Below are 10,737 nucleotides of genomic sequence, written 5' to 3'. Positions count from 1 at the left end.
ACTCCGTGGGCTGTGTTATATACTACGTGGCTGTGCTATATACTCTGTGGGCTGTGCTATATACTACGTGGCTGTGCTATATACTATGTGGCTGTGCTATATACTACATGGCTGTGCTATATTCTACATGGCCAGCCGCGAACAATCAGTGACAGGCGCAGTCCGGCCGTGAATTGGCGTGGGATTTGAACCACGCTTCGCTAATTGGTCGCGGCTGGCCGAGTCCTGTGTATTCAATGTATTATTCTAAAATCTTCATAAATAAACTACATACATATTCTAGAATACCCGATGCGTTAGAATCGGGCTACCATTTAGTTAGACATAAAAGGAGTAGTAATGCATAGAAGCCAAACTTTCTCTAAACTGTACGCACAATTATTAGACGAGTATTTTGACCATATCATCATTTTTATGCAGATTTTCCAACTCCAACTCTGCTGTTTAAACCGGAATGCTTATTGGATGAAGCAGACCAGGTGGTGTGTATTTGTGTAATGAGGGGGTGTGGCCTAAGGACACAGCACCCTTTCAATCAGGGTGTGCAGAATTATTAGGCAGCTTGTTTTTCTAAGGCAAATGGGTAAAAAAAATATTTATCTGGCTCTGAAAAGTAATAATTGCTACAAGTCCTACAGATGGATGCAGCACTACTGAAATTGATATTGTTGTGTGATCACAGTGCCATCAAAAGTTTTGTTGTAAATAAACAACATGGTCCCAAAAACATATTGAGAAAAAAAGACGCCATTAACTGCCAAAGATTGAAGAAGAGGAAATATATGAGAAGCAACCATGAGGCCATTATCCTCCAGTGCTTTCATATTCTGGAACTGCAACCTCCCTGGAGGGCCCAGAAATCAAGGTGTTCAGTGCTCAGAGACATGGCCGAGGGAAGGGAGGCTTGATCCTGACCACCGCTGATTTAGATGCGTAAGTGGAAATGTCAAGACTCGGCCAAGATATGTCTGAAGACAGATTTGTAATGGTTTTATGGAAAAATGAGATGAGAGTGACCATTGACAGAAGACATGGACATGGCTGCCACCAGGAATTTCAGGGCCCCATACTGGCAAAATTTTCAGGCCCACTTGAGACTGTGCCCAGGCTTTACCCCAGTTCAGCCTCCACTCCAAACCTTCCACAGTCGTACTGCCCACACTTAGAAAAACTCCACTTCTGCACCATGTCCTCACCAATCACACATGAACAGTTCCCATCGAACACCAGACAGAGCCAGCAGCTTTTGTATTGGCCAAAAGATTTTTCAAGCCACTACCGTGACAAGGTAGACTCTTTTGGCAGGATCCTACTCTGCTCTAACCTATTAAACATTTCTAAAAATATCCAATACTTTTATTAGGTAATCTTTATTTATTTTTCTTTAAGGGAATGTGTCACATACATTTTTTTTAAATTACCAATAATACCACATAGGTACTCTATGACTAAGGGCACACTAGTGCCTGAAACGCGTCAGCGTGTTTCCTGCTAACGTGGAGATTTTATTTTTTGAATGTTGAATAAAGCCTTGAAGAAATGTTAAAACAGAGGTGCCTTCCTCCTTCATACATTTTTGTGGATTTCTCTGCGGGTCAGCAGCTTTTCACATGGCACTCTGCAAGATAAATAAGGCACGCAACAACCTAGTACGGTGAGATCACTCTTTTCTTGCATTTGATTAATAAAACCACATACATGGAACAACTACTACCACACCATGACCACACTTCTGCCTTCTCACTCTGTACCTCCATGCTCCCCCAATTCATTATATTTACATACCCCTCTCCACCCCAATTCATTATATTATGTCATCTCTCTCCCACTATTCATTATTTACTGGTCTCCCGCAACCCACAATTCATAATCATTTGTTCTCCCCCATGCTCAATACAGCATCATTTGCTCTCCCCCACACTCAATACATCATTTACTCTCCCCCACACTCAATTTGTTATTATTTGCTGTTTCCCACCTTCATCATGTTTTGCTGTCCCCCACCGTCCACCTCAATTCATCTGTTCATCAATTTTCTGTTACCCATCTCCCAGTCTCAATACATCATTTCTCCGTTCACAATTTATCATTATTTGCCCTCCCCACCCCACCCTCAATTCATCATTTGCTGTCCCACACTCCCAATTCATCATTATTTGCACTCCCCCACCTCAATACATCATCATTTACTGTTCTCCCTCAATTCATTATCATTTTTTCTCCCCACACATTTATTCATTCTATTAAAAAAAAGGTTTTCTTCCTTACCTCTCAGACGATCCGCTGCAGGCACAGTTCCATTTTTGGTGTCTTGGCGAGTGGCATGTTTACATGTCATTGCGTACAAGATGATTTCATCACGTAGGCATCATCAGTAGCATGTCACAGAAGAGATGGCTCTGCCATTCTAATTTGATGGCCATTCGGAACCATGAAAGTTCCCTGGGCCGAAATGGGCACCGCCCATGGCGGTCCACCGAGGCACAATACTTATTATACCCTGAGGACAGTGAGCAGAAGCAAAAGAGGAGCTAGGGCACACTCTGGGCCCCCTCTCTTTGCATCTGCTCACTGAGCTTTATATAACAGTAAGGGCAGTATTTCCCTGATGGTGGCCCTAGAGATGGATGGGCCTTGGCTGGATCAGTAATGGGCCCAGATCTCCACTTCAGCTTAGTCCTAAGCAAGGTAGAGGTAGAATACTGTTATGGGCTGATATTATTAAAGATATGACATATACGGACATACACTAGACCTGATCTTCACCCGTCTCTGCTCTCTATCTAACTTCACCACCTCCCCTCTCCCTCTATCCGACCACCATCTACTCACCTTCTCATCTCTGTCCTCCTCACCGGTCACCCATGTCCAGCAACATGCGCACCCCCGCAGAAATCTTGCACACCTAAACACCCACACACTCTCTGACTCCATCCTACCACTGGCATCTATATCCTCACTCCACGACACAGACACTGCCACTGCTTTCTACAATGCCACTCTCGCTTCAGCTATTGGCACGGTTGCCCCTCTCGTTCATGGCAGAGTGCGACGTATGAATAGACAACCCTGGCACAATAACACCACTAGAAAGCTCCAGCAAGTGTCCAGGGTTGCAGAGCGGCATTGGAAGAAAACACATTCGAAAGACGTCTTCATTGCATTCAAACAAGCAACACTCGCTTTTAAAACTGCTATCACCTCTGCTAAACAGGCCTACTTCACAACCCTCATATCTTCCCTATCCTATAACCTCAAAGTTATTCAAAACCTTTAACTCCCTTCTACGCCCCCCACTGCCCTTTTCAACCTCCCTCATCTCTGCTGAGGACTTTGCCACACACTTTAAAAATAAGATCGACCAAACAAGGCAAGTCTTCATTGTTCAACCACCACAACCTCTTTGTATACCAGACCAAAGCCCAAACCCCATAACGTCCCTATCCAACATCACTGAAGGGGGGCTTAATTTTCTCCTTTGCAAATCGCACCTCACCACCTGTACACTCGACCCCATCCCATCCCACCTCCTCCTCAACCTCACCACCACTCTTATCCCATCCCTAACCCACCTCTTCAACCCATCACTAACTTCTGGCACCTTCCCATCTGCTTTCAAACATGCCACAATCACTCCTATCCTTAAAAAGCAAACCCTCGATCCAACTGCTATGTCCAGCTATCGCCCAATATCACTGCTCCCATTCACTTCCAAACTACTGGAGCAGCACATCCACGCTGAACTTTCCTCCCACCTCTCATCTAACTTGCTCTTTGACAATCTACCATCTGGTTTCTGCCCCATCACTCAACTGAGACAGCCCTGAACAAAATTACTAACGACCTACTTACAGCCACAGCTAACGGACAATGCTCTGTACTCCTCCTTCTAGACCTGTCCTCTGCTTTCAACACAGTTGACCACTGCCTCCTACTACAGATCCTCTCCTCTTTTGGCATCAAAGACCTCACCCTATCCTGGATCTCCTCATACCTTTCCAACCGCACATTCAGCATCTCCCACTCCCACACTACCTCCTCATCCCACCCTCTCTCTGTTGGAGTCCCCCAAGGCTCTGTTCTTGGACCCCTACTCTTCTCAATCTATACACTTGGCCTAGGACAACTCATAAAGTCCCATGGATTCCAGTACCACCTTTATACTGATGACACTCAGATCTACCTTTCTGGCCCAGATGTCACCTCGCTGCTGTCCAGAATCCTGAAGTGTCTATCAGCCATATCCTTCTTCTCCTTTTGCTTCCTCAAACTCAATGTGGTCAAATCTGAACTCATCAGCTCTCCTCCATCTCATAGATTTTCTTACCTGACCTATCTATTGCAATTAGCGACATCATGCTTTTCCCCGTACTGGAAGACCGCTGCCTCGGAGTAACCCTTGACTCTGCCCTGTCCTTCAAACCACACATTCAAGCTCTTTCCACCTCCTGTCACCTCCAGCTCAAAAATATCTCCAGAATTCATCCTTTCCTCAACCGTCAATCTACTAAAATGCTTGTGCATGCCCTCATCATCTCTGGCCTTGACTACTGCAACATCTATTTCTGTGGCCTCCCTGCTAACACTCTTGCACCTCTCCAGTCCATCCTTAACTCTGCTGCCCGACTAATTCATCTCCTCACTACTCCTCCGCTTCCCCCCTCTGCAAATCTCTTCACTGGCTCTCATTCCCTCAGCTTATCCAGTTCAGATTACTAATACTAACCTACAAAGCCATCCATAACCTGTCTCCTCCTTATATCTCGGAACTAATGTCTCAATATCTTCCCTCACATAACCTCTGGCCCTCCCAAGACCTCCTTCTCTCCTCCACACTTATTCACTCCTCACCCAACCGCCTGCAAGACTTCTCCCGAATATCCCCATCCTCTGGAATTCTTTGCCCCAACACGTCCGACTATCAACCACATTCAGATCCTTCAGATGGAACCTTAAAACCCACCTCTTCAGGAAAGCTTACAGTATGCCCTGACCCCGCTGCCTCTTCATCACTACCGGAGCTACCGCCTCACCAACACCGGAGCTCCTGCAACCCTCAACCTATTGTCTCCTTCCCCACCATCCTGTAGAATGTAAGCCCGCAAGGGCAGGGTCCTCTCCCCTCTATATCAGTCTGTAATTGTTAGGTTGCTTACTGTAAGTGATATTTGTAATTTGTATGTAACCCCTTCTCATGTACAGCACCATGGAATTAATGGTGCTATATAAATAAATAATTATAATAATAAGCTAGTTGGACCTTTTTGGGTTGAAGATGGACTCAAAATCAACTTCCAAAACTGCAGCCAGTTTTAGAAGAAGCTTTCTTCAATCAGTAGTGCATCTTTCAGAAAAACCATGATTTTTATGCAGGACAGTGCTCCATCTCAGCATGGAAGGGTCCACTACTTGGCTGCAAGCACTGGCCTTAAGGATGAAAGAATAATGACACGGCTCCTTCCTCACCTGACTTATACGATATTGAGAATATGTGGGCTCTTCTTAAATGGGTGAGGGAAAAGAGACACGTCTATGAACAGCATCTGTGAGATTGGGATTGGTACTGCCCAAAAAGTTGATCATCAACAGATTAAGAAACTGCTGGACTCCGTGCATGGAGCTTATGACTGTTACTGAAATTAAGGGCGGCTATATTGGTCACTGATTTTTTTTAATAAATCAGAAATATATTATTCTACATTTTGAGTTGTTCGGTTATTATTCTCAATGTAACAGATGAAAATAAACAATTGAAATTGGAAAATTTGATAGTAATTCTACACACTTCTGCACACAGAGACATTTTCCTAAAAAAAGACAAAACTTCACTTTTACTTTCTAAATTGTTTGGGATTCAGGTCTAATAACGCTTTGGATTGACTGACAGCATTGTAGTTGTTCAATAATAAAATTAATCATCAAAAACAAAAATTGCCAAATAATTCTGCACACGGTGTGATAATATTTTTGGAATAAAAATTTATTGAAAATGACGCTAAAACAGTTTGTCATTTCTTAAAATAAAATTTGAAAGATAAATGAACAAATGTAATCAGTAATTTATTTCCATAAAAAACAATCATAGAAACAAAACAAAAAATAAACAGAAAAGTTTGAACTTCATGGACCTAGGTCTTTTTTCAACCCAATTGGAAGCGAAAATCATGTCACAGGTCCCAGTGTGTTGTGAATTCCGTTCTCGAACTCCCTCCTGTGGTCATGAATGGTACTTCGGTGAGTTCTGTCCGTGGACTCCCTCTGGTGGCTGTGAGTGGAGCTGCTGGTTCTGAGATTCCTTCTCCAGCTGCCCTCGTTTGGGGCTAGGCTGATTCTCTTTTTAACTCCACTCAGATCGTTACTCCATGCCAGCTGTCAATGTTCTAGTACTGGTTCAGATCTCTCCTGGATCTTTCTGAGGACCTGTCTACTCCAGCACAAGCTAAGTTCCTGCTTGTTCATTTGTTACATATGGTTTTTCTTGCTAAGTTCTAGTCCAGCTTGCTATCGTGAGACTACCTGGCTGGCTGGAAGCTCTGGGGGTGCAGATTGGCACCACCGCATCGTGAGTCGGTGCGGGGGTATTTTTTGCACACTCTGCGTGGTTTTTGTAGCTTTTGTGTTGACCGCAAAGATCCCTTTTCTATCCTCAATCTGTTTAGTTAGAGTGGCCTCTCTTTGCTAAAACCTATTTCATCCTGTGTTTGTGATTTCCTCTTATCTCACAGTCAATACTTGTGGGGGGGCTGCTTTTACCTTTGGGGAAATTTCTCTGAGGGAAGTAAGGCTTTGTTTCCTTTCTTTAGGGGTAGTTAGTTCTTAGGCTGTGAAGAGGCGTCTAGGCAGAGTCAGGCACGCTCCACGGCTGTTTCTAGTTGTGTTGATAGGAGTAGGGTTTGCGGTCAGCAGAGTTCCCATTTCCCCAGAGCTCGTCCTGATTCCGTGTTTAACTATCAGGTCATTCCTGGTGCACCTAACCACCAGGTCCATAACAGTACAGCTGGCCCACAAAGTGTTAATGCATTTCAATAGAGGGAAAAGAGAAGTTCTGAGACCTTTTTTTTTTTCTCTGCAGTGTGTTTTGCCTTTCTTTTCCCCTTAAATTCTGGGTGGTTCAGAACTTAGGTGTGGATATGGACATTCAAGGTTTGTCCTCTAGTGTAGATCAACTCGCTGCAAGGGTACAAAACATTCAAGATTATGTAGTTCAGAATCCTATGTTGGAGCCTAGAATTCCAATTCCTGATTTGTTTTCTGGGGATAGATCTAAATTTCAGAATTTCAAAAACAATTGTAAACTGTTTCTTGCTCTGAAACCCCGCTCTTCTGGTGACCCTATTCAGCAAGTAAGAATCATTATTTCTTTGTTGCGTGGTGACCCTCAAGACTGGGCATTCGCCCTGGCGCCAGGAGATCCTGCATTGCGTAATGTAGATGCATTTTTTCTGGTGCTGGGTTTGCTTTCTGATGAACCGAATTCTGTGGATCAGGCAGAGAAAATTTTGCTGGCTTTGTGTCAGGGTCAGGATGAAGCGGAGGTATATTGCCAGAAGTTCAGAAAGTGGTCTGTGCTTACTCAGTGGAATGAGTGTGCCCTGGCAGCAATTTTCAGAAAGGGTCTTTCTGAAGCCCTTAAGGATGTTATGGTGGGGTTCCCCACGCCTGCTGGTTTGAATGAATCAATGTCCTTGGCCATACAGATCGATCGGCGCTTACGTGAGCGCAAAACTGTGCACCATTTGGCGGTATCCTCTGAGCAGAGGCCTGAGCCTATGCAATGTGATAGGACTTTGACCAGAGCTGAACGGCAAGAACATAGACGTCAGAAGGGGCTGTGTTTTTACTGTGGTGACTCCACTCATGCTATCTCTGATTGTCATAAGCACACTAAGCGGTTCGCTAGGTCCGTCACCATTGGTACTGTACAGCCTAAATTTCTTCTGTCCGTTACTCTGATTTGCTCTTTGTCATCCTATTCTGTTATGGCATTTGTGGATTCAGGCGCTGCCCTGAATTTGATGGACTTGGAGTTTGCCAGGCGCTGTGGTTTTTTCTTGGAGCCCTTGCAGCATCCCATTCCTTTGAGGGGAATTGATGCTACGCCTTTGGCCAAGAATAAGCCTCAGTACTGGACCCAGTTGACTATGTGCATGGCTCCTGCGCATTAGGAGGATATTCACTTTTTGGTGTTGCATAATCTGCATGATGTGGTCGTGTTGGGTTTGCCATGGCTGCAGGTCCATAATCCAGTATTGGATTGGAAATCAATGTCGGTGTCCAGTTGGGGGTGTCAAGGGGTACATGGGGATGTTTCATTATTGTCAATTTCTTCCTCCACTCCTTCTGAAGTCCCTGAGTTTTTGTTGGATTACCGGGATGTATTTGATGAGCCCAAGTCTAGTACCCTACCTCCTCATAGGGATTGTGATTGTGCTATCAATTTGATTCCTGGTAGCAAGTTCCCTAAGGGACGACTTTTCAATTTGTCTGTGCCAGAACACGCCGCTATGCGGGGTTATATAAAGGAGTCCTTGGAGAAAGGGCATATTCGCCCGTCGTCGTCACCATTGGGAGCAGGGTTCTTTTTTGTGGCCAAGAAGGATGGTTCTCTGAGACCTTGTATAGATTACCGCCTTCTTAATAAAATCACGGTCAAATTTCAGTACCCTTTGCCTCAACTGTCTGATTTATTTGCTCGGATTAAGGGGGCTAGTTGGTTCACCAAGATAGACCTTCGAGGGGCGTATAATCTCGTGCGTATTAAACAGGGCTATGAATGGAAAACAGCATTTAATACGCCCGAGGGCCATTTTGAGTACCTGGTGATGCCATTCGGCCTTTCTAATGCTCCCTCTGTGTTTCAGTCCTTTATGCATGACATCTTCCGAAAGTATCTGGATAGATTCATGATCGTATATTTGGATGATATTTTGGTATTTTCGGATGATTGGGAGTCCCATGTGAAGCAGGTCAGAATGGTGTTCCAGGTCCTTCGTGCTAATTCCTTGTTTGTAAAGGGATCTAAGTGTCTCTTTGGAGTTCAGAAGGTTTCCTTTTTGGGCTTCATTTTTTCCCTGTCTACTATCGAGATGGATCCTGTTAAAGTCCAAGCTATTTATGATTGGACTCAGCCTACATCTGTGAAGAGCCTTCAGAAATTTCTGGGCTTTGCCAATTTTTACCGTCGCTTCATCGCTAATTTTTCTAGTGTTGTTAAACCATTGACTGATTTGACCAAGAAGGATGCTGATGTGGTGAATTGGTCCTCTGCGGCCGTTGAGGCTTTTCAGGAGTTGAAACGTCGTTTCTCTTCAGCTCCTGTGTTGTGTCAGCCAGATGTTTCGCTCCCTTTTCAGGTCGAGGTTGATGCTTCTGAAATTGGAGCAGGGGCTGTTTTGTCTCAGAGAAGTTCTGATTGCTCTGTAATGAAGCCATGCGCTTTCTTTTCGAGAAAGTTTTCTCCTGCTGAGCGTAATTATGATGTTGGCAATCGGGAGTTGTTGGCTATGAAGTGGGCATTCGAGGAGTGGGGACATTGGCTTGAAGGAGCCAAGCATCGCGTGGTGGTCTTGACAGATCACAAGAATCTGACTTATCTCGAGTCTGCCAAGCGGTTGAATCCTAGACAGGCTCGTTGGTCGCTGTTTTTCTCCCGTTTCAATTTTGTGGTTTCGTACCTTCCGGGTTCTAAGAATGTGAAGGCTGATGCCCTTTCAAGGAGTTTTGTGCCTGATTCTCCTGGGGTTCCTGAGCCGGCTGGTATTCTCAGAGAGGGGGTAGTTCTGTCTGCCATCTCCCCTGATTTGCGGCGGGTGCTGCAGGAGTTCCAGGCTGATAGACCTGACCGTTGTCCAGCGGAGAAACTGTTTGTCCCTGATAGATGGACTAATAGAGTTATCTCTGAGGTTCATTGTTCGGTGTTGGCTGGTCATCCTGGGATTTTTGGTACCAGAGATTTGGTGGCTAGGTCCTTTTGGTGGCCTTCCTTGTCGCGGGATGTGCGTGCTTTTGTGCAGTCCTGTGGGACTTGTGCTCGGGCTAAGCCCTGCTGTTCTCGTGCCAGTGGGTTACTTTTGCCCTTGCCAGTCCCGAAAAGGCCTTGGACGCATGTTTCCATGGATTTTATTTCAGATCTTCCTGTTTCTCAAAGGATGTCGGTCATCTGGGTGGTTTGCGATCGCTTCTCTAAAATGGTCCATTTGGTACCCTTGCCTAAATTGCCTTCTTCCTCTGATTTGGTTCCATTATTTTTCCAACATGTGGTTCGTTTGCATGGCATTCCGGAGAACATCGTGTCTGACAGAGGTTCCCAGTTTGTTTCAAGGTTTTGGCGGTCCTTTTGTGCTAAGATGGGCATTGATTTGTCTTTTTCTTCGACTTTCCATCCTCAGACAAATGGCCAAACCAAACGAACCAATCAGACTTTGGAAACTTATCTGAGATGCTTTGTTTCTGCGGATCAGGATGATTGGGTGACCTTCTTGCCATTAGCTGAGTTCGCCCTTAATAATCGGGCCAGTTCGGCTACTTTGGCTTCGCCTTTTTTTTGTAATTTTGGTTTTCATCCTCGTTTTTCTTCAGGGCAGGTTGAGCCTTCGGACTGTCCTGGTGTGGATTCTGTGGTGGACAGGTTGCAACAAATTTGGACTCATGTGGTGGACAATTTGACCTTGTCCCAAGAGAAGGCTCAACGTTTCGCTAACCGCCGTCGCCGTGTTGGTTGTCTGCTTCCCGCTCTGA

This window comes from Ranitomeya variabilis, chromosome 4 (genome assembly GCF_051348905.1).
Source record: "Ranitomeya variabilis isolate aRanVar5 chromosome 4, aRanVar5.hap1, whole genome shotgun sequence".
Classification (NCBI taxonomy): Eukaryota; Metazoa; Chordata; class Amphibia; order Anura; family Dendrobatidae; genus Ranitomeya; species Ranitomeya variabilis.
The sequence above is the reverse complement of the archived record's forward strand: the minus strand, read 5'-3'. Positions refer to the sequence as shown.